The 25,674-nt window shown below is 35.2% G+C and overlaps 1 non-coding gene across 1 annotated transcript; it reads left to right on the forward strand.

The window, feature by feature from the left end:
* The first annotated feature begins 21,291 nt into the window (after nt 1-21,291).
* LOC143681804 (U6 spliceosomal RNA) lies at nt 21,292-21,398 on the forward strand. The gene has a single exon (XR_013174862.1). It is a non-coding gene; the product is annotated as a U6 spliceosomal RNA (small nuclear RNA).
* Nucleotides 21,399-25,674: the final 4,276 nt, after the last annotated feature.

The raw sequence follows: 25,674 nt of genomic DNA on the forward strand, positions 1-25,674 counted from the left end.
TATTTTTAAACATCTTACTGTTCCCAGAAAAAACCCTCTTCTTTTAGTCTTTTGCCTTTTTCACACATGGATCCTTCTGCCTAGGATGCTCTTTCTCCCCTTTTCTGCATACTAAACTTCCACTCATCCCTCAAATTTAAACCATTCATCTTCTCCCCAAGTAAGCTTTCTATAACATCCTGCACCATAACCTAACTACCACTCTCTCCTATCCCTACTCTTCCCACTGTCCATCAAGTAGAGCTGAATGCTATACCTCTGTGTACCATTGTAGGAATTACTCTACCTATGGTGGATTTATCTTCATGGTAGCTGTTGACTTGCCTTTCTTTCCCTTTAGGCTGTTAACTCCTTGAGGTTAAAGATTGTTCTTAATTCCCATGTATATAAATCTAACTAGTACCTAGGAGATAGCAGGGACCTATGAAATGTTTGTTAAATAAATGGATGGTTAGATGGATGTATGGATCAATGGATAGCATGAAATCAGAGAAAAAGAAATTAACTAGTCTTAAGGGCCACTTCTCACCCAAATCATCATGGTAAGTCCTGATAAGCAAACACTACCCAACAAGAAGTTAATTTTGATCCCTTGGATAGAGCTGGATTAACTCTGTTGAATTTTGTTTCTTAGGGCCCTCGTATTTCAGACTCACCACGACCTGCCTGTCTGCTTCTACCATCTTCCTCTAAAGAGAATATAATGCAACTGGTTATGCTTCCACTTACTATGTTAAATCACATTCCCATTGAGCCTCACTGAGCTTATAATCACAGATCTTTAATTGGTCTTTGGGAGTTTCAAAACTCATGAAACAGAAGCTTTTTACATAATTAATAGTTTCTTGAAATAAATTTAGAAATGACTCCTATTCGTTATATGTGGATTTTACTATTTCAATTGAAAAGCATACATCTATGCCTCAATATCCTCATCTTCAAAATGAGAATGAAAACATGGGAATCTGGCAAAGTGTTATGTGCACACTGTATCTCATTTATATGTCAACATCAGAAATTGAACACTAATGGATGAGTACATTTCTTTCGGTAGCTATGGCCCACCCCCTTTAAACTGCAAACATCTATTTTTATTATTATTATCATCAATATTATTATTATCTAAATCATTGTACATAATAAAGCTAGGAAGACTCTATTTTCTTAAGTCACTACTTAAACATTTTCTGGTGACTCAGGGTGATCAATGTGTGCATCAATGGTCATCCTCTATGCTGGACTGGGGATGCAGCTAGAGGGAAAGGGACAATCATGATGGTGATAGCTGATATTTATTGATCTCATTATGCAAAGAGCTGCTGATAAAAACTTTACATATATTGTCTCATTCATTATTCACAGCAACACAATGAGGGTGGTACAATAATCATCTCTATTTCAGAGAAAAGTAGACTAAGGCACAGAGAGAATGAGAATTTTCCCAAAGTCACACATCACTAAGAGACAGAGCCAGGTCTGTCTAAGTCCTTCTATCCTCACTTCCCACCCTATTTTTCTTATCACAAATCTGCTTTCCCTTAGTGGTTTTAAAGTTGGCTCCAGGATTTGAGGTCAGACACTTAACCTTCTGAGATATGAATAATATGTATAGGAATATGTATAATAAAATTATTAAGAAGTATGACTAATAAAGTATCTGTGGCAGAGAGAGTTTGAATAGAGTTAAGAGGCTATTCTGGAGTTTGCTCTTATGCGAGCTTCAGTTAGACCTTGCTACATATCATAACCTACCAACCCCCAATCAGGAACATTCCAGCAAATCCTGAAGAACACCTAGGGCAATATATAAGATTCCACAATGGTTCCATGCACTAGAGTAACTTTATGGAGGCCTATAACCTCCAGATGGGCTCCTGAACCAGATAAGTCCTGAAACCTAAAAGGCCCAGCTCTCCAGAACATCAGATAGTTCCATCTCCCTACCCTGTATTAGTGACAGACCCTTCCAACATAAAAAAGTTAGAATGACCATACCCAAACACCCCTAATGAGAAGGATGGAAAGATCAAAGGTGATGGTAAAAAAAAAAAATTTATTAAGCTCTGTAGAATCTAAGAGTTCTCTTAGCTTGAACATGTAATTTTTTTATTTTATGAATATAATGAAACTACTAAGATATAAGTGACTGGTAGCAATTTTAATATATCACCTGTAGAGATCAACCCAGTGGACATTTGCTATTTATTAAATAACAAAGGCTTCAACTTAAAAGAAAAGAAGTTCATTTTGAAAAATAATTGTAGGCATGAACTACCAGCAAATGCAGAAACATCGTGCAGCAGCAAATCCATCCCACATCAATCAAGACATACTATACTGATGACTACCTTCTCTACCTATGTCACAGATAAGTTATTCATACAACAAATAGTTGTGACAGGTGCTGAGTTCAACTGAATAGTGTTTCTGAAGACCTCCACTTCTGACTATATGGTAGATTACATACTTTGAAGGCTTCTCATGCTATAAAATAACTAGATCCTGATAAACTAGACCTTTTAATGTATTCCTCAAATACTTCTGTAGGCTCCTGTCAACAACCTCTGCCCACCTTAAGAAAAAAAAAGGAAGCTGAAACCAGAGTGGGAATCAATAAGTAATAATCTGCTAAGAATGTCTGCAGGCTGTTTTTATCGGTGCTGCAGTTAACTTAGAAACTAAGCATCAAGGTAGACAACCCAAATTTTAAAACTCCCACAGGAAATCACTTAGAAAGAGGTAAAACTGATCCCAGTTTGATAGTACCTTCTGGTTGTTATCAGAAACCACTAGAAATCTGCTCTGGAGGAATCAAATTTTATTCTGGCGTAAATTTGTCAGATTGATTTCAACCTATTAGAAACTCCCAGTCCTAAAATTACCAGAAACACAGGAAGAAAGCACTATGACTGAGAAAAAAAAGGAAATAAAACTTAGGGAACCAATTACTTGTACTTCTGGAATTAGCTGATACTAATATAGTATCAATAAAATAGAATAACTCTGTATGAAATGCTTCTAGAAATGAATGGAGTCACAGTGATTAAAAAAAGCCCTATCAACAATGACACATGTGAAAGTGAACCAAATATACTTTTAGAAATTTAGAATGTAATTGATGAAGAAGAATTTTTTAATTAGAGAACAAAAGGTAGATCACCTACGAAGGAATGACAATAAGATTAAACTGAAGGGTCAGAAGGGGAATTGTGAGGAGGAAACAGAGAAGTAAGTGCCAGGAATCAGTCCCTCCACCAGAGAAATTATTAAACAGGCAGTGACTGTCTGAATCAGCTATTTCAAAACTCTGAAATCCAGCAGAACAATGCACAGCAAGCAGGGATAAGGAAGAGGTTGATAAATTATGGTAAATACCAGTTGCTTTCTCCACGTGGTAGTTCAGTGGTGTTCACTGTATACATCCTTCACTCCTGTGGCAGGCAGCAATGGGATCCAGCCCCTGGTGTAGTTTGCTGGTGCCAGAGAAGGACATAAAAGTCCACTTCCTCAAGATCAGGGAGGGAGGTCACAGGCCAATTGCTGATCACTGCTTTTGATTAGCTACTTCAGTCCACTAGGACTAAAAACGGAGCCTAAAAACATATAAATATATTCTGTAATATATATATGTAAATATATATATATATATATGTAAATATATATATACCTAAATATATATATGTAAATATATATATACCTAAAAACGGAGCCCTAAAATATATGAAGCAAATACTGACAGATTTGAAGGGAGAAATATACAGTTTTGTTAATAATAGGAAACTTCAAATACCATTTCAATAGTGGATAGAGTATCTAGACAGCAGATCGATATAAAAATACAAGACTTGGACAATACTCTAAACCAACTAGACTTAACAGACATATGAACACTTCACCCATTAACAATAGAAAACATTTTCTTTAGTGCAAATGAAATCATCCTCCATGATAGTCTTACATGAGGTCACAAAACACATCTCAATAAAATAAAAAATACTGAAATACACAATTTATATTCTCCAACAACAATGGAATGAAGCTAGAAATCAATAACAGAAGAGAAATGAAACGGAAAATTCACAAATATGTGGACATCAAACAATAGATTCTTAAACAACTAATGAGCTAAAGTGGAAATTGCAAGGGAAATTAGGGAATATCTTCAGGCAAATAAAAATGAAAATACAACATACCAAAACTTATGAGATGTACCAAAGGCTATGCTGAGAGGGACATTTATAGCTCTAAATTCTTACATTAGAAAAGAAGAAAGTCTTCAGCACAGAAGCCTAACCTGAATACTGGAAGAACTAGAAAAAGAAGAGCAAACCAAACTCAAAGCAAGCAGAAAGAACAAAATAACAACGATTGGAGTAAAGATCAATGAAGTATGAATAAAAAAGTCATAGACAGAATCTATGAAACAAAAAGTCCAGAAACAAAAGGTTTCACAGAAAAGTTTTACAAAACATTCCACAAAGAATTGACACCAATCTTGGTCAAACTCTTTCAAAAAAACTGGAAGAAGGGAATACTGCTTAATTCATTTTATGAGGCCAAAACATCACTGTTACACCAACGCCAGATAAAGATACCACAAAAAAAAGAAAATTACAGACCAATATCTCTCATGAATACAGAATGCAGAAATCCTCAACAAAATACAAGTACACCAAATCCAAATATTAAACATGTCTAACAACATGTTCTTTCTTGACCTGCATGGCAAGGTGAAAACTTTCTGTAAAGAGACAGTGATGAAGATAGTTCAAGCAATGGACAAGGGGGAAGAGCCCAGAGAGAGACCCAACCATGAGCATACATGGTCTCTGCTGCCTGACCTTTCCAGGGAAAGCCAGAATCCTCCCCCAGAGCTGGAACCATTGGAGGTGCAAGGAGACCAAGAAGGAGGGTGCCCACCCCACAGCATCCACAAGCATCCATTCCTGGTGGAGGAAAGCCATATGCGAAGAGTGAAACTTCAACTTAAAGCAGAAAATATAAAGAATAACTGTTTTTTGGTGAAAAAAAAACCACATTTTAAAGAAGGTAAAGTGGAAATGTCAGTAAACATACTTTTGTAAATAAATAAAATAAATAAAGAGGTGGGAAAAAAACCTATGCAATGGAAAAAAATATTTGGAAACCTCATATCCAACAAGGGTTTAATGCCTAGAACATACAAAGAAATCCTACAACTCAACAACAACAAAAAAAACCAAACAACTCAATTTTTAAAGTGGGCAAAGGACTTGAACAAACATTTCTCTAAAAAAGATATACAAATGACCAAAAAGCACATGGAAAGATTCTCGATATCATTAGTCATTACAGAAATGCAAGTCAAAACCACAATGAGACACCATTTCACACAGAATGCCTACTGTTAAACAGAAAGTTACAAGTGTTGGAGAGGATATAGAGAAATAGGAACACTCTTTCATTGCTGGTAGGAATGTAAAATGATCCAATTGCTACTAAAGAGAGTTTGGCAGTTCCTCTGAAAGTTAAGTAAAGAATTACCATATGATCCAGCAAGCCCATTCATAAGTATATATCCCAAAGAATTGAAAACAGGGACTTGAACAGATATTTGCATGCAGATGATCACAGCAGTATTATTCACAATTGCCAAAAGATAGAAGCTACCCAAGTATCTGTTAACCAATGAATGGATAAACCACATGTGGTAAATACATGCAATGGAATATTATTCAGCCACAAAAAGAATGAAATTCTGATACATGTGACAACTTGGATGAATCTTGAAGACATCATTTAAATGAAGCCAAACACAAAGGGACAAATATCTATGATCTCACTGATATGAAATAATAAGTATAAGCAAACATAGTATCAAATTTAGAATATATTACCAAGGATGGGATTTGACAAAGGAATAAGGAGTTAAGGATTAAAATGTACAAAGTTTCCCTTTAGGGCAAGGGAAAAGTTTTGGTAATGAATGGTGCTGATGGTAACACAACATTGTGAACATAATTAAAGCACTGAATTATATATTTGAATGTGGTTAAAAGGGGAAATTATCAGTTGTATATGTATATTATTAGAATAAAATTTTTTAAAAATTCATGGAACTGCACAACACAAACTGTGTTCCCTAAGTTAAACTATGTACTATAGTTAATAGTGTAATTATAAAAATGTGCTTTCATTAATTACAGCAAATATATCACATTTGTAATAAACATATTTCAAGCAATAAGAAAAATGTTCCCAGAAAGAAGTCTGAGCTGCAGGAAGAAATGATGAGCAAGGAAAGTAGTAAATGTTAGTAAGTAAATAAGTTAACAAGTCTAAACTAACATTCTATTAATAGAAAAAGTCATCATAAAATATATTTGTTGGTTTATAAAAAGAAGGGCCAAAGCAAACATACTATGAGTATATAAATCAACAGGAAGGTGATTAGAACTGAAGTATTCCATATTCTTTTATTGTTGAATAGATGTTAACTTTGATAAATATGATTGAAAAATTTCAAGGAAGTCACTAAAAATTATATAAATACAGGATAAAAAGGGAAGAAAAAAACAGACAACTTAATTAATAAAATGACAGGGAAAAAACATGTAAAAGTAGGATAAATACAAAGCAAAAGTAAGGTGGTAGAAAATGTCTAAATATAAGAGATTAACACAGACATATAAAATTGTTTGCATATCATCTATGGCCTTTTTCACCCTGCAGTGGCAGAATTGAGTGGTGGCAGCAGAAAAAATATAGCCCATAGTGCTGGAAATACTTACTCTCTGGAACTTTACAGACAAGTTTGCTGATGCCTGTCCTAAATCATAAGAACATGGAAAGTTTAAAAGATTCAATTGACCTGATAGATACATAATTTTTTTTAATTTTTAACTTGTTCAAAACTAATGAGATATCCTCAGAAAACAACAAAACATTCCTTATAAAAATTAAGGACATGGAAGTATATATTATGTTCATGGATTAGAAAACTCAAAATTGTTAAAATGTTATTCTACCTCAAATTGTTCTATAGATTCAATCCCAATCTAAATTTGCAGCAGGGCAAATTCTAAATTTGTTTGGGATTTGATGAGCTTATTCTAAAATTTACATGAAAATGCAAAACATTTCAATTAAACAATACAATCTTGTGGAAGGATAAAGCTGGAGGGCTTACACTTTCTGACTTCAAGACTTATTAGGAAGCTAAAGAATTAAGACTTAGTTATATTGGCACACGCGTAGATCAGTAGAACAAAGGCACGGAACAGAGTCAGAAACATACACATACACAGTCATTTGATTTGTGTCTAATCAGTAGGGAAAGGATAGTTGTTTCCATCAGCATGAAAAGGATAGTTGTTCCCATGAATAGTGCTGGGACAGTTGGATATCCATTTTTTTATTAGTGAACAGTTACCCCCAATCTTATATGCAAAAATCAATTTCAAATGGAGCACAGACCTAAATATGAAAGATAAATCAGTAAAGACTTCTAAAGGAAAACAAAGAAGCAAATGTCTTCCTTATCATGGGGGAAGACAAAGATCTCTTAATCAGGACACAAAAAGCATTAACCACAAGAAAAGATTAATAATTTGGACTTCCTTAAAATCAAGAAGCTCTGTTCATCAAAAGACACTATTAAGATATGAAAAGGCAGCTATTCAGACAGCTTCGAAAGGATGAAGCTCATCCATGAAACTTAACTGCATGTTAGAATTACTTCCAACACTTTTAACAAAAGACAAATTCAGGTATTCAATAACATAATCACAAATGTCTAGCATCTAAAAAAATGCTTTTGAAAATTACTAGATAGGCAAATAAGCAGAAAAATGTGATCCATAGCCAGGAGAAAAATGAGTCAATAAAACAGCAAAGAAATGAGAGAAATTATAAAATTAGTGAACAAGTATTTCAAAGCAACTATTAAAGATATGCTCAACTTTTAAGAAAAACATGAGCATAATGAATGGATAAATGAAATACGTAAAAAAGAACCAAATAGAACTTCAAGAAATGTAAAATACAATATCTGAATTTAAAATTTCACTGGATGAAACTAACAGTAAATCAGACAGTGCAGAAGAATGTACCAGTGAGCTTAAAGCTATGCAATAAAAATCATCCAAACTGAACCACAGAGTAAAAGATGGAAAAGACTAGCAAAGCCTCAGTGACCTGTAGGACAATATCAAACAGTCTAACAGAAGTATAATTTGAGTCCAAGAAGGAAAAGGGAAAGAAATAGAAATTTGAGGAAGCATGGCCCAATATTTTCCAGATTTAATAAAATCTGTAAGTCCACAAATCCAAGAACCTCAATGAACTACACACAGGATAAAGCACAGAAAAAAAGATCTGGCAGGTCACATCATAATCAAATTGCTAAAAGACACTGATGAAGAGGAAATCTTAAAATCATCCAGAAAATAAAGACTTGTGACATCACATTACATGACATATGACAATACAAATAAAAGAATGATCACATGTTACTTGTCAGAAACAATGTGAAATGGACTAATCTATCAGCATGAATTCTATAGCCATAAAAAAATCCTTTACAAAAGGAGTGAAGTAGAGATTTTTTTCAGACATACGAAAACTGGGGCAACTTGTCAGTAGCAGACCAGAAGAAATGTAGGAAGTTCGTCAGACTGAAAGAAAGAAAGTGATACCAAATAGAAAGAAATGTATATTCACAAAGAAATGAAGAAACTTGAAAATGATAAATATGTGGTAAATATGAAATTTTCTTGTTTTTAAATTTCTTTTAAAGATAATTGCTAGTCAAAAACAAAATGAAAATATAGTGGCTCTCATAACATATATACAAGTCAAATGTATGACAACAATACTACAAAATACAAAAGGGTAAATGAAAGTATACTGTTGGAAGATTTTTACATTATATATAAAGAAATAGAACATTATTTGATGCTATATCATCATGGCCAAAGATGCATATCAAAACCCAAGAGCAACTGTTTAAAAGAGATAAAATTAAGAGGCCAATAGTGGATATAAAAATTATTACTAGGGTGTACAAGTGGTTCAGTGGTAGAATGCTTGCCTGCCACACAGGAGACTCAGGTTCAATTCCTGGCCCGTGCACCAAAAATTAAAAATTAAAGACATTAGAAAAAAAACAATTACTAAAGAATTCTCTATTAATCTATGGTAGGAAAATAGGGAAAAGAAACAACAAATGGGATCATTAGAAAACAAATATTAGGATGAAAGATTTATACCTAATCACATTGCTAATTACAATAAATGGAAATGTTCTAAACACTCCAGTTAAATGACAGAGATTTTAAGACTAGATAAAAAGCAAGAAATACCTATATGATATATGATAAGCACTGTTTAAATATAAATATACAGATAGGTTTAAAGCAAAAGGTTAGGAAAGGATATCATGAAAATTCTAAAAGTATGAAAGCTAAAATGAGTAAATTATCATATAAAATTAAGAATGCTACCAGGTAGAAAGAGTGACATTTTATAATGATAAGAGTGGTCAATTCTTCAAGAAAATATAACAATCCTAAGTTTATATGTATCTAATGATAAAACATAAAAATACAAGAAGAAATATAAAAGTCCACATATATAATTAGAAATTTCAATACTACTCTCTTAGTAAATGATAGGACAAGAAGACAGAAAATCAATAAAGATATAGAAGACTTTAACAATACTATGAACTAACTTGATTTAACTGGAAGTTATAAAATACTACAACAAACAACAGCACAACACATGTTCTTCTCAGGTATACATGTAACACAGACCAAAATAGACTATATGCTCATCCATAAAACTAATGTTGTTAAATTTAGAAGGATTAAAATCACAGAGTATGTTCTTTAACCACACTGGATATTAGATGTCAGACATAAATAACAAAAATTAGAAATCAGTAACTTTTAAAAACTGTAAAATCACAAATATTTGGAAATTAGAAGTTGCACTTCTAAATTAACCAGGAGTCAAAAAAGATATCACAAAGGAGCTTAAGAAATATTTTATTTTGAATTAAAATGAAAATATAGCATACTAAAACATACATGATTCAATTAAGGCACTACTTAAAGGATTTTAAAATCAATTATTAAAGCTTCAACCTTAAAAAGATAAAAAGAGCAAAGTAAACCTAAAATAAATGGAAGAGTGAAATAATAAATATAAATCAGAAATTAAGAACATGGAAATTGGATAAATAGGGTGGAAAACATAAGAGGCTATGGGAGAGCATAGAAAAGGTACCCAGACTACCAATGGGTGTTCACAGCATACTTCCATGACAAAAGTGCTTCCATTAGCTTCTTAAATCATCTAGTTGTATGCACTACCTTTTTCCCTTTAAGAAACCTAATAGGAGGAGTTATCTGGCTACAAAGATGAAAGAGAATGGTATGGGGCCCAGATCTGTTGAGATCTGTCAGATTTCGCAAGCATTGGCATGATTCCCTTCTAGGGTACCTCATGGATAAAACAAATGTGTCGTCAGCAAGGCCAGTGCTGAGTGCCAGTTTGACAGAACACATAAATCTTGAAATCACAGAAAGCAGACAGAGGCCGGAGCCAGCCTGCCCTGGAGTCCCTGCTACCTAGTTGAAATCATCCTGGTCAGCCACCACCTCCTGGAGATAGAAGCCAAGACAGAAAAAGTGTGGGTCAAAGGAGAAAGGCATTGAAGTGGAAGTCAGAGTTCATCCACATCTGACCCAAATAAGGAGGCTGAAGAAGGAAATATGAAATACGTAAAACGAGTTTCTCGTTCAGAAGGGAGGAACAGAAAAGGATGGCCAGATTAACGGAGGGATGGATAGAAGGGATCACTGTAAGGAAAAGCAGAGGGAGAAAAGCAGGACGTGCAAACAGAAGAACATCTGGGATAGAAGGGAAAACCAATCCCATGTGGACAATTGGCTAGGAAATGTCTGTGGTTAGAAAACAGCTGATTGTACCTCCTCAGAACTGAAAACATCATATCTTTATCTAGTTTTTCCCAAACAAAACCAAGGCTGTACCATCAGGTTTGGAGGTTTAAAGTTCAAAGGAAACATTTCTGATGCTGTTTGTAGGGTCTGGGGAAGTCCATACTAACTTCACCCTGACCTGAAAGATGATCACTCACTTTCAGGACAGGGACTAAGAGAGGGCTGTCACAGGAAGGATTAAAAATGAGCACAAAGCCACCGTGACCACAAAAAAAAAAAAAAGAGAGAGAGACAGAAAGATAAAGAGAGACTAAGAAATGAACACACACTTTCTTTCAGATGAACAAGTTGAGTCAATGCACTGTTAAGGACATGATCCTATATCATAGCCAAGAACCCCCAGAACTAAACAAATTTGGTGGTTTTCCTTCCCTCCCTATAATATCTTAAGTAAGGATTGCTGTAGTCTCTTCACCAGGTGTAAAATAAACTCATGTTCTAAGATTATATGAAGACTTACTTTGCATAACTTAGTTGATTCAGTGTCTTGTCTGGAGGAAAATTCCACCTTTATTACTCATCCTCTCTCCACGCTAAGTCCTACCGATTCTTCGATGTTAGCACTTCCTCTCAGCTACCCTCAAATACTACAGGCTCCTTATGCTGTCTGGAGGTTCTTAGGGATCAAGGGGGAAAGAATATAAATTCCAGTTACAAGCAAACTTTCTCTTTTTCCCCTTTACTGGCTTTGAAAAGACAATCCTCTATGTTTTGAGATACAGCCCATGGAAAGAGCCAAATAGCAAGGAACTCCACAAGTTGGCTAGAAACTGAGGGTGACTTCTGCTCAACAGCCTGCAAGAAATAAGGGCCCTCAGTTTAATAAATGCAAAGAAGTGAATGCTGCCAACAATCTAAGTGTATTTGGAAGCAGATGCAATGCAAGTCAATACTAGTCAAGACTTCAGATGAGAACGATGCAACCTTGAAGACCCAGCAAAAGTGTGCCCCACACAAAAGGTATACTGTTAAAGCTAGAAAAAAAATCCCAATTACAGTCAAGAATATATCCCCTAATATTCCTGAGTTTTAAAATATAGATATCTTTGTTCTTGTCTCTTTCACTTTTGATGGCCAAGAAGATTATGGTAATCCATTTGAGAAAACAAAATGCAGGTGTGAGAAGAAAATGTCATAGGCTTAGCTGAACAAAATTAAAGCATTTACATGATTTCAGGGAACTGAGAATTTTTTCCACATATTGTCTTAAAATATATTTTTTACTGGTTTAGAACAGCTAACCTCTAAATTACACTGTGTTTTTCAAAAGACATGCAACTAGTAATTCATAAATTGACTGATTTGTGAGTCTGGAATTCTTTATGGATGACATGGAACAGCGATTTTGCAGAAATAATCTAAATTTATAGTCATGAGTGTGAAGTTCATTTGTTTTGCAGACTGTGGTGACTAAATAAATTAGGATCCTTGCATGCCGCCAAAGTTGGGGGTGGGGGTCAGTGGGGAGTTAAAGTGAGGAGACAGGTAGGGATAGGAGATATTGGAAGACTTTCATTAGCTATAAACTGTGCCCTTGCAGTGTCAGGGCAGGTGGCTGGGGGACTCCTCAAATAGTGTTTAAGTGATATTTAAACCCATCCTCAAAGGGTCACATGGCCTGAAAATTACTTTTAGGCTTTTTTTTTTTTTTTTTTTTTGCCAGTCTCTGGAAAATATGTTCCTAATTTATCTTATGAGCTCAGTAAATTCCTAGGCAATATCAGTTGTTCGATGACTGCCCATTATAACCCCCACAAATCTCCCAAAATAGATATAGATAGACAATGACAGATAGATATGAATAGATAGATAGATAGATGATAGAGGTAGATAGATAGATAGATAGATAGATAGATAGATAGATAGATAGATAGATAGATAGACAGACAGATAGATAAATAGATAAAATAAAAACTGAAGTTGGTCTTTAAAGTCCCTGGGGAAAGCCACAGAGGCCCTGGAGTCCTTTATCTTTAGCCTACCCATAGAGGGGGGTGGGGTATCTCCAGCATGAACTCCCTTTGAGGAAGAGGAGGAGAGGAAAATATCAGAGGCAGAAAATGCAGTAACTCAAAGAAGAAATATGAGATAGTACCTATCACTGGTGTTACAATTGCACCTATCAGCCTTTAGAGAATTTCAAAGATTGCTGGGGCACTTTGTTGTTTGGAGGGATTTTCTTAGGGTAGGGATTTCCCCAAGAGTCTCTGTCAATCTCCCTCTCTGTATTTGTTGTGAGTCAGCTGCCACAACTGTCCAAATGGAACTGGATTGTGATGATTTTAGGATGTGCAATGCTACCTCCATTAATGGAAATATAACTGGAATTTCTTTCTACCTTTTACTTTTAGAAGAACAGAAATATTCACCCCTTCCCCAAATAAACAAAATTCACAACTTTCAGTGTCCTGGGATGAGTAAACCTTCAATCCAAACTGCTATAATTTATACAATCATTCTCTAAAGTATTTTTTCTATGAATTGATCCTATTGAGAATAGCAGCATGGTATATTGGAGAGAACATATCTGATTTTAAATCCCAGGTTCACCATTTACTGTCAGTGTGACCTTGAGCAAGTTACTTAGACTCCTGAGCTCAGGTTCTTACCTGTAAAGTAAGGATTATAATATCTACTTCATTATCGTTCTCTTGAAGCATAAATGAACTGTTTGTAAAAAACATGATTTGAGTGCTTAACAAAATATAGCCATTCTTGTTATTATAATTTTGCTCCCTCCAAATGCTCACTGTAAAAATTCACAATCATTTAAAAAGATTCATTTAATGTCTTGATGGCTAAGTCTCTTTATATATAAAATGATACCATGAGATTAGTTGAATTCTAAAGTACATTTTAGCTCAGCAAACCATGATTTGATTATAACCAGCATATGAACTACCCACATAGAGAGACTATTATCTTTATACAGAATTTTAGCAAATATATCTCAGAAGAAAATTAGGCAGTTGGATTAATTAAGATTTGACCAACTGTTATTCTTAAAGAGGCTGAAGTTAAAAAGGAGAAAGGAGGAATGAGAGTAGTAAAGATTTTCAAATATAGCACTTATCTAAAAGATGGGGTAAAAATGTAATTAATTCTTTGTATTATTGTAAGGGTTCCATTTTTAAATGAATGAAATCATTAAGCATAGTGCTTGGCACACAATAAGAGCAAAGTCAAGAGCAGTTATCCATAGTAACTATTCCAGTAAACTGCTGGTAGCGTTCTGGTGCTGGCTTGCCTCAGTCCCTGGAGTTCCTTGGCTTGCCTCCTCACTTCCCATCACAAGGCGATGTCTACTCCTTCCTCACTTCTATGGCTTCTGAGTTCTCCTAAGGCTTCCAGTGTTCTAGAATAAGACCCACCCTTCAGTTGAGCCACATCTTAAAAAAATAATAATGTCTTCAAGAGCTCTTATTTGCAATGGGTTCACATGGACATGGACTAAGGTTAAGGACATGTGGGAGGGGCATGCACATAATTCAACTTACCATAAAGTGCAAGAATTTAGGAAAAAAAGATAGAAGGAAATTAAAAACACTTGATTGTTTTGAAGCCAAGGAGATTATCAACTCTTCCCATTTTTAACTGAATCCAGGAGAAATAGGTGTGAAATAGAATGAGGATTAACTATGAGGAAAGAATTTAATAACAAGCACAGTGTTTTGACCACTGATGAGGTTTTAAAGGATTCCCTTTTAATATGGCTTCAAGATGAGATTAAACCCAACCAGCAAACACTCCATCATTCTAGGAGGTTTCGTATGAAAATTTGCGTGAAGACAGATGGATAGATACTGAGTTAAGGTTCCTTGTTCCTTGAACTGTATAAAATAGAACTATCTTTAAAAATTTTCAAAGAATGTTTTAAAGTTTTAAAAATACAGAAGTGAATAATGTAGAAAGTACCCCATAATCTCCACTCATAATCCTCTTCCTCAAAGATGATCACCATTAACAATTTGTTACAGAGCCTTCTACACTATGTTTGTGCATGTATATAATCTTTTACCTAAATATGATCATTCTATACAAACTACTCCATTACCATGGTTTTCACACAATATGGTAGACAATGTTTCAGGTCAGGAATCGAGAACCTCCTTTTTATTTTCAAAAGCTACATAGTGGATATACCATAATTATTATTTTCTTTTTTTTTAAGAATTTAATGCAGTGACCTTTTCATATGAAAGATATATTGCTCTGCCAATTTCTTTTCATTTTCCTGTCCAGCTTCAACCACCCACAGAGTTTTAGTTGTTCCTACCATACAGGAGTGATAACAGTCATTTCTTTTTTCTCCAGAACTTTTGGTCACTTGGGCCACTGGTTCTGTGAGCACATGAGAAATATTTACATGAAATAAGTATTAATTTCTAGAATAAGAAGTTTTCAAGTAAAGGTTATGGTATCTTCTGCTTCCACAGAACTTGTGAAAAGTAAAATTTTTATTGTCTGAGATTCAAAACAAATATCCCATGGCCAGAGAAGGGACTATGATCTTGCATCATAGCAGTGATAAGAGTTCTTAAAAACCAAACAGAATCTGTTTTTATCCTAAAGGCAATATGAGCAGGTGGGGCACAGTTAACCTTTTTAAACTGTAGAATTGCAAGATCAGATAAAAGATATAGAAAGATCTCCCTGGCTTAAGAGAATGGCATAGAAAGGGTCAAATCTAGGGACAGGAAGATCTGATTGCTCATGAATGAAAAGTACTTTAGATGTTAAGTGTTGTTGGGGCAAAATGACTCTGGGCCTTGATAAAATCACTGCTGACAGAAGTGCTTAATTCAGAATCTTCTAAAATGTCCTTTGTGTTCTTTAAATTGCCAGAGAAACTGGCCTCCACTTCCAAGGTGGCTCATTTACACAGTTTTTGAAAGACCTCAGTTCCTCACCACAAGGACCTCTCTCTCCATAAGGCAGTATGAGTGGTCTCATGACATGGGAGCTAGTTTCCCCCAGATGAGGCCATCCAAGAGAGAGAGGGGAAGGAGAAAGCTGTGTACCTTCTGTAACCACACACTATCACTTCTGCTATAGTCTTTCATTAGAAGTAATTCACTTACTCCATCTCACACTCAAGGGGAAGACAATCAGTCATGATCTCTTGAAGGAAGGAGTATCAAAAAATATTAGACGTATTTTTAAATTATCCTAGTTTCAAATCTAGATTGATGCACTTGGAAGCCAGAGGCTGAGGGCACCAATGAGACAAGATCCTCCAGGAAATCACTTTCACTGGCCACAGACTTGAGAGGATTCAGCTTAGTTTAACAAGACATCTGAGAAGCCTGGAGGTCAGAAGATTTCTTGCTTATACTTAGCACATGTTATCAAATGTGATCATGAGGGCATGAGAGCTACAATTTTCTGGAACAAGCCCAATTTTTTAAAAATTCTTTCCTGTTAGTCCCCATAAGTTTTGAAAGCAAGCCAAGTATTTCTATATTTCCGTGTTTCCTAACTTTTTATTCCAACCAAGATCTGGCACTTACGTTAGCATTCAGGGAGTATGTTTAGCTCTTTCTAGGCAGGCTTAGACTTGCCTAAATTAGAGAAGAAAAACCCTAAGCACCTGGAACCTTAAGTATCTTAAAAGACTCTAGCACCTGAATCATCTTTTCTGTTTCAGCATCTGCGTAACGCAGGTTTGGCTTGTGTGTGCTTGTTTGAAATTAGACTGAGAAATTAAGTTGTTTAACCAGTGGGACCCTAGGATACAGTCAGAAATCAATTCTATTTTTTATCTCCACTGCCCCTCTTTAAAATCTCCACATCAACTCATTTACTCTCCACCAGGTAAAATCTCAGGCAAATCTCACAGCTTTTCCAGTCATATTCAGATAATATTAAATTACTATGTTTCAGCTACTCTAAGATGAACATATATTACCATTTTAACATCTCATTTCTGAAATCTGAATCGCAACATCTTATCATCATAATTGCAAGTTTTTAATTTGTTTTCTTGATGGTATATAAAATAATGAAGCATCTTATGATCAATTAACATTTTAGACTCAGTGAAATTTAGTAATCTCTTAAAGTGATTAAAGTAAGTGTTAAAAAGTCTAGTCCAGTATAGTAATCAAAACTCCATTCTCATCAAAAATGAGAGATTTTAAACTTATCCTTTCTCTGAGCTCTGGCCTGTTTCAGGCTTGGAAACCTGTGATAAGATACGATGGTGGTGGTTAGATTTATTTCTATTTCTTCTTCTCACTTCCTGGCTGACACTTTGGGACCTTTCAGGGATTGGAATGAGGAGAGTGAAAAGAGGTGAGAGTAAGTTAAAGTCTTATTTAACAGCACAGTTACATTTTGGCATACATGCCCTCTCTGTGAAGAATGTTCTAAATGTCAGTTCTTTCTTTCCTGGAGTGGTTTTTGTGGCTTTTTCAGAGACTACCCTCATTACTGGGGCTGTCTCACCTACCATTTCTTTGACGTATGTTTTATGCCCCCCTCCAGCTGGCCACTTACAACTTCCCTTTCAGCCACTGGCTTCTTGTGCTCAGTTCTCTTGAACACAAGCTACCTCTCTCTTGAGCTCAGTCGTCTTGGGTGGAGACCCTTTCAAAACAACTCAGTATGGTTCTCTCCCATGGAGCCTCATGATCTCAGGGAAATTCAAGCATCCTTTGTCACGCCAGACACCAGAAGTTGTGTTGGATTCCAACAGAGCCACCTTCTCTTACTATGCTCTAAGTCAGCAGAGCTCAGGCCATAAACTCTCACCTTTAGACTTTGTGAGTCAGATACTAGTCCCTGCATCCCTCCAACTCAAGGGGTGAAAAACTCTCCAAATAGTTCTCTTAGCATTCTCACTGGAACTGAGAAGACAATATTATTAATTGCTTCTTTGCATGGTCAGTCTCAGGCATCTTCACTTCTGTTTCAGTGTTTAGCATTAAGCTGAAGAAAAACCAATCACAAAATGCAAAAAAAAAATAAATAAATATATATATATATATATATATATATATATTCTCTACTTCCCCCCCCAAATAAGCTGAGAAATTGTTCACAATAAAAGATATAATAATTAGGTAAAATATGGTGACTTTGTGTGGGGTCCTTTAAATTTTGTTGATGCACTCAAAAGGATAAAGCATCACTAATGTAAGATGCCTGCCAAAAATTCATAACCTGAATCTAATAATGAGGAAATAACAGTCAAACCCAAATTCAGGGACATTGTACAAAACAGCTAGCCTATATTCTTTAAAATGTCAATGTTCCCACAATAGGCATGAGGGCTTGTAATTCTATACAACTTAATGTAATGCCCAGATACATCCCAGAGTATGTTGAACAGATGATTGCAAAGTATTAGCAAAGTCCCTTGAGAGACCAGAGAAAAAAATATGGAACTATTAAACTTTACCACCAGGGAAACCCCTAATACTGTCTCAAACATTAAGGACTTCCAAATCAATAGGCCAAGCCCTTGATCTTGAGGCTTGCTCTTAGGAAGCTTATTTACATAGCAGAAAAGCTAAGCCTACCTATAGGTATGACTAAGAGTTACTTCCAGACGACCTCTGTTGCTGCTCAGATATGGCCTCCCTCTCTCTAAGTCCAACTCTGCCAGTGAAATCATTACCTACCCAGGGTAATGACACCTGGGGTGAAAGTCGTCATGGCAATGCGGGATATGGCTCCCAGGAATGAGCCCGGCCCTGGCACTATGGGTTCAACAATGCCTTCCTGACCAAAAGGGGGGGAAAGAATTGTAACAAATAGGGTATCAGTGGCTGAGAGGGTTCAAATAGAGTTGAGAGGCTCCTCTGGAGGCTACTCTTATGCAAGCTTCAGCGAGATATAGCTGTTTTTCATGGTTTGCCAAACTCCAAGCAAAACCATTCCTGCCAACCCCTTTGACACAGAGAGAACAAATGTGACAAAATTAACAGGTTAATCTGAGTAAAGTATATATGAGTTAAAGTATATAAATACATGATTTCTTATAACTCTTCTATAAGGTTGAACTTATTTCAAAACAAAAGTTTAAACTTATCACACGTGTTCTTCACAACACTTAAAATTATGTATGATTATGCTCATTTTATAGAAAAGGACACTTAGGCTCAGAGATAACTACCTAAAATTGGGCCCTTAGTAAATTTGACTTTCAATTGTCAATTAAGATTCATGCTCTTTTCATTAAACTATGTGGGCTCTCAATAACATAGGACTAAATATGAAAAATAAAGACCAAGGGGGGCAGAGGGGAAAGGGAACTGTTTGAGTTAGGCTCATTACTGGGAATCTACTTGGAATGCATCAACTAGAAAAAAAAAATGAAGAACTGTAGATTACTTAACTCATTATCAGAAAAGCAGATGCAAAAATTTCCTCTGGAATGACTTGCTTTTATGGTGCTGAATTCTAAAATAAATCACTTATTTTTTAATTTTTATTGTAAATTATAATACATATTACAAAGCAAAGACAAAAAAAGCAATAATTTTCAAAGCACACTTCAATAAGTAGTTTACAGTACAGATTCCAGAGTTTGTCACAGGCTACCATTCCACCATCTCAGATTTTTCCTTCTAGCTTCTCCAAAACATTGGAGGCTAGAAGGAATATCAATATTGTGATTCAGCAGGCCTACTCATTTGTTAAATCTTTTTCACTCTATTATACCTCCTCCTACTCCTTTAATCCTTCTCTCAGTCTATAGAAATCTTTGGGCAATGCCTGTTTTGACTTGGGTGTCAACACTAAAGGATTGGAGGATGTAATTAATTGATAATCTTGGAGAGGCTGGTCCCTCTGAGTTTCAGGATTTATCTGACCTAGGAACCCACCGGGAATTATCGGTTCCAGGAAAGGCAAACAGTGCAGGAAACCTTATCAAGTCTCAGTTTGATCCCTAGGTGTTCTTAAGAATCAATAGGAGTGATGTTGACTGGGGATTAGCATACTGGCAATTAACACTATCTAATTTAAGCTTGCATAAAAGTAGCCTCCAGAATAGCCTCTTGACTCCTTTTGATCTCTCTTGGTCACTGATACCTTATTTTATTACACTTCTTTCCCCTCTTTTGGTCAGGAAGGCATTGCTGATCCCACGATGCCAGTGCCAGACTCATCCCCAGGAGTCATGCCCCATGTTGTCAGGGGGATTTTCACCCCTGAATGGTTTGTCTCACTGTCAAGGGGAAGGCAATGATTTTCCTTGTTGAATTGGGCTTATATAGAGAGAGAGAGTCCACATCTGAGCAACAAAGTGGCTTCCTGGAAAAAACTCTTAAGCTTTATTATGGGTAGTCTTAACTTCTACCCTACAGAACTAAGTTTCATAAGCACAAACCTCAAAATCCAGGGCTTCGTCTATTTCCTTGGGAGTCCCCAATGGTTAACATGGCACCTGGGGTTTCCCAGATGGGAAAGTTTAAGAGTTCCATTTTTTTTTTCCTTTGGACTCTCAAGGGACTCTACCAGTACTTTTTAATTGTCAGCCCACCATAGTCTGAAGTGTATCCTGGTATTCTTTTAAGCAATACAGAATTACAAGGCTTTGTTCCTGTTTTGAATGCTAGGAGTTTAGGTTGTTTAAATGAGATATCCAGAGAGATTGATTTAGATTATCTGTTACAGAAAATTTAGGTTCTAGACATAATAAACCTCTCTGCCTTTGGCTCATACAGTAGGTACAGGTCTAGAGTATATACACTATCATCTTTCAACCTACACCCTAATTTCTCTTAGATCCAGCCAGATTGACTTCATTTTAAACTCTAATTGAGGCCTGATCTCTTTTTCAGTTACTTTAACTGTATATGGCTATGCTAACTTTCAGGGCTGCAGCACTTCATTTCTAGGTCTTAATTGACATAGAGCTACTCAAAGTTCCAGGGAAATCCCAGCTGATATACATATAGCTCAGTGTCGCAGAATACAGAAATACATTTACAACTTTATACCAAGTGTGACTGCTATAAGGGCCTACGATCTAGGCTCCCATTTTCTTATAAATATTTTCTAAGAAAGATCAGCATATTTGTTCTTTTTTTAGTGACTTATTTTGCACAACACATTTCCCCAAGGTTTATTCAGTTCATTGTGTGCCTCTCAATGCCCTTCCTGTTTATAGTCACACTTATTCCATCATATAAATGTATCACAGTTCCCATTCTGCTTCTCAGTCATTGTTCCCTTTGGCTCCCCCCATCTATTGGGCATCATTGATGATGTCCAAAATAATCAAACTCCGTCTTACAATAGTCTCACTTGGTTATACAATCAGAAACACTGTCAAGTGCTCACTTCGGCAGCACATATACTAAAATTGAAATGATACAGAAAAGATTAGCATGGCCCCTGTGCAAGGATGACACACAAATTCATGAAGCATTCCATATTAAAAAAAAAAAAAGAAAAGAAAAGAAATACTGTCAATTTAAGACAATTTTCATTGGTCCATAATGACAAAGAACCAGCAAACACAATGTCACCAGCTATCAAATTAAAACTACTCCTTTTCACATGTCCCTCCCCACTCCAATTAGTTGCCCCTAGTAGAACTGTGATACTGCTGATGTATCCCTGTTAACTACTGACCATAGTATGCATTTTTCTTTTCCCCCTCTATCCCTCGACTATTGACTCTTTGTCCATTCTTGAACCATTGAAATAGTTCATGCAAGAACTTATTTATAATTATAGATTTAATCAGTGGGATACATGGAACTATACAGCCCCTTTCAATCATATTCACCTTCAATATGGTAACATTAATTATAAACCTGCTAATTAACTACCATCACTTCATCCATTCCCTTACATTTAGATTCAACCTTTTTGCGTAGCCTTTCCTCCATCTCTAGCTTGTCTCTATGTCTGCTATATTCTACACTGTAACCTCTGAGATTACCTTTACCAGAATCATAACAGTGAAGTCATTCAGTTTCTGAAAATCATCCAGTATCTTAAATCAAACATTATCTGCTCACCTGCAGAATTTAAAGAATAGCAAACTAACCCCAAAGCAAATGAAAGAAGAGAAATAATAAAGATCAAAGTATAAACAAACAATTGGAGAGCAATAAAACAAAAGTCAGTTTTTTGAGAAAATCAATAAAATTGATGGACACCTAGCTAGGCTAACAAAGAAAAAAAGAGAGAGGATGCAAATAAACAAAATCAGAAATGAGAGGGAAAATCAGTACTATGGATCCTGAAGAAATTTTAAAATTCACAAAGGAATATTATGAACAACTATATGCCATAATATTCTAGACAACTAGACAACTTAGATGAAATGGATAAATTCCTAGAAACACATGAACTACCTATACTGACTCAAGAAGAAATAAAAGATCTCAACAAACCTATTACAAGTAAATATATTCAATCGGTCATCAAAAATCATCCCACAAAGAAAGCCAAGGACCAGATGGCATCACAGGGGAATATTACAAACATTCCAAAATGAATTAACACCAATCCTGTTTCAAACTCATCCAAAAAATTGAGGAAAAAGAAATGCTACCTAGCTCATTTTATGAAGCTAATATCATTCTAATACCAAAACTGGATGAGGACACTACAAGAAAGGAAAACTACAGATCAATTGCCCTAATAAACATAGATGCAAATATTCCTAACAAAATACAAGCAATCAAATCTAACAATACATTAAAAGAATCACATATCATGACCAAGTGGGTTTATACCAAGAATGCAAGAGTAGTTCAATAAAATAAAATCAATCAACATAATATAGCACATTAACTAATTGAAGGGGGAAAATCGCATGATCATCTTGATTGATGCTGAAAAAGCACTCAACAAAATTCAGTATCCTTTCCTAATAAGAACACTTCAAAAGGTGGGAATCAAAAGAAACTTTCTCAGTGTCATAAAGCACAAATATGAAAAACCTATAGCCAGCATCATTTTAACAGTGAGAGACTGAAAGTATTCTCCCTAAGATTAGGAACAAGACAGAAATGCCCATTGTCACCATTATTATTCAACACTGTACTATAGGTCTTAGCTGGAGCCATCAGACAGGAGAAAGAAATAAAAGTCATCCTAATAGGACAGGAAAAAGTAAAACTTTCATTATTTGCAGATGGGCATGATCTTATACTTAGAAAACCCTGAGAAATCTATTACAAAGCTACTTGAGCTAATAAACAAATTCATCAAAGTGGCAGATTAATGTACAAATATCAGTAACACTTCTATACATAAGCAATGATCTATCCTAGAAGACAATTAAGGACAAAATTCTGTTCAAAATGCAACCAAAAGAATCAGGAATCTAAAAAATAATAATAATAATAACAATAATAATCAAGCATCTAGAAAGCCTAACCAGGGATGTCATGGGCTTGTACATAGAAAATTACAAAACACTGCTAAAAGAAATAAAAAATAACCTAAGTAGATGGAAAGATATTCCCTGCTCATGGATAGGAAGGTTGAATGTTGTTAAGATGACAATTCTACCCAAACTGATCTACAGATTCAATGCAATGCCAATCAAAATTCCAACAATGTTCTTTACACTCTTAGAAAAGCTAGCTATCAGATTTATTTGGAAGGGAAAGAGACTTCAAATAGCTAAACATATCCTAAAAAAGAAGAACAAAGTGGGAGGACTATCACTTCCTGACTTTAAAGCTTACTAAAAAGCCACAGTGGTCAAAATAGCATGGTACTGGCACAAAAGTAGTATTGACCAATGAAATTGAATTGAAAGTGCAGAGATAGACCACCAAATCTATAGGCAATTGATCTTTGATAAGGTCCCCAATTCCACTGAACAGGGGCAGCATAGTGTTTTCAATAAATGTACATTGTAGAATTGGATATCAATCGCCAAAAGAATGAAAGAGAAACCCTACCTTACACTCTGTGCAAAAATTAATTCAAAATGGATTAAAGACCTTGGTGTAATTACCATAAAATTTCTAGAATAAAATACAGGGAAGCATCTTCAACATCTAGTAATAGAAGGTAGCCTCTTAAACTTTACACCTAAAGCATAGACAGCAAAAGAAAAAATAGACAAATGTGAACTCCTTAAGATCAAGAGCTTCTGTGCCTCAGAGGACTTTGTCAAAAAGGTGAAGAGGCAGCCATTTCAAGAGAAGAAAATATTTGGAAACCACATATAGGATAAAGGCTTGATATCCTGTGTACATAAAAATTATACAGCTCAACAACAAAAGAACAATAACCCAATTATAAAACGGGCAGAAGATATGAGTAGACACATTTCTGAAGAGCAAATACAGATGGCTAAAAAACACATGAAGAGATGCTCATTTTCACTAGCTATAAGGGAAATGCAAATTAAGATGACAATGATACATCACTTCACACCTATAAGAATGGCTGCTATTAAACAGAAAAATACAAACCTTGGAGAGGATGTGAAGAAATTGTTAACACTTATTCAATGTTGGGGGGAATGTATAATGGTGCAGTCACTGTGGAATACAGTTTGGTGATTCCTCAGAAAACTAAATATTGAGTTGCCCTATGACCCAGCAATACCAATACTCAGTATATACCCAGAAAAGCAGAAAGCAGTAACACGAACAGACATTTGCACACTGTTCATAGCAGCACTCTTCACAACCACTAAAAGATGGAGACAATCCAAGTGCCCACCAACAGATGAGTGGATAAACAAAATGAGATAAATACATATGATGGAATATTAAGCAGCAGTAAGATGAAATGAGGTCCTGAAGCATGAAAGTCTGGATGAGCCTTGAGGATATAATGCTGAGTGAAATAAATCAGACACAATAAAACACTTTTGTGACAGTTTGTGTAGGAGAATCTGACTGATGCAATGGATAATATCCACAGACATTGGGTCTGAGTTGAGAAAATTGTCTATGTATAGAACCAGAAAAAGTGGAAACAATAGATTTTTATTAATGAATAAAATTATAAGAACACAGGTTTTTGCTGTATTTTCACCAAGATATGGTTGTTACTAGTCTTGAATTGACTAAATTATATATACTCTTTCTTTTTTTCTTTCCTCCTTTCTTGTTCCTTCCTTCCTGATTTCTTTTGTCCAATACTATGTCTATGAAATTTATTGCTGCTGTCACACATAGCTGTGATTCATTCATTTTAATTGTTGTGTAATCTTCAATTGTATGGATATGCAAAAATCTATTCACCCATTCAACTGTTATTGATATAAACAGTTTCTTTTAGACTAGTTCTAGTTTGGGGATATTAAAAATAATACTTCTATGAGCATTCTTGGATATGTCTTTTGGTGCACCTGAGCTCATATATCTATGAGAAGAATTGTTGGGCAATTCTAATAAATACTCAATTTTAGTAGATGATGACACAATTTTCCAAAGTTCTATACTCTGATTAACATTGAATGATGGTTCTCTAATGAGATCTTTTGACAAATAGAAGTTCTCAATTTTAACGTCAAATTTATCAACCATTTCCTTTTCTATCTTATGTGTGTGTGTGTCTTGTTGAGAACTTTTTCCCTACATCAAGATCTTAAAGATATTTTCTTATGTTATCTCTTAAAACCCTTATTTTTGCCTTCCTTATTTGGATCTACAATCTATTTGAAATTGATGTTTGTATATGGTGGGAGGTAGTGGTCAATTTTGATTTTACCATCTGGATATATAGTACC

This window comes from Tamandua tetradactyla, chromosome 4 (assembly GCF_023851605.1).
Source record: "Tamandua tetradactyla isolate mTamTet1 chromosome 4, mTamTet1.pri, whole genome shotgun sequence".
Taxonomy (NCBI): domain Eukaryota; kingdom Metazoa; phylum Chordata; class Mammalia; order Pilosa; family Myrmecophagidae; genus Tamandua; species Tamandua tetradactyla.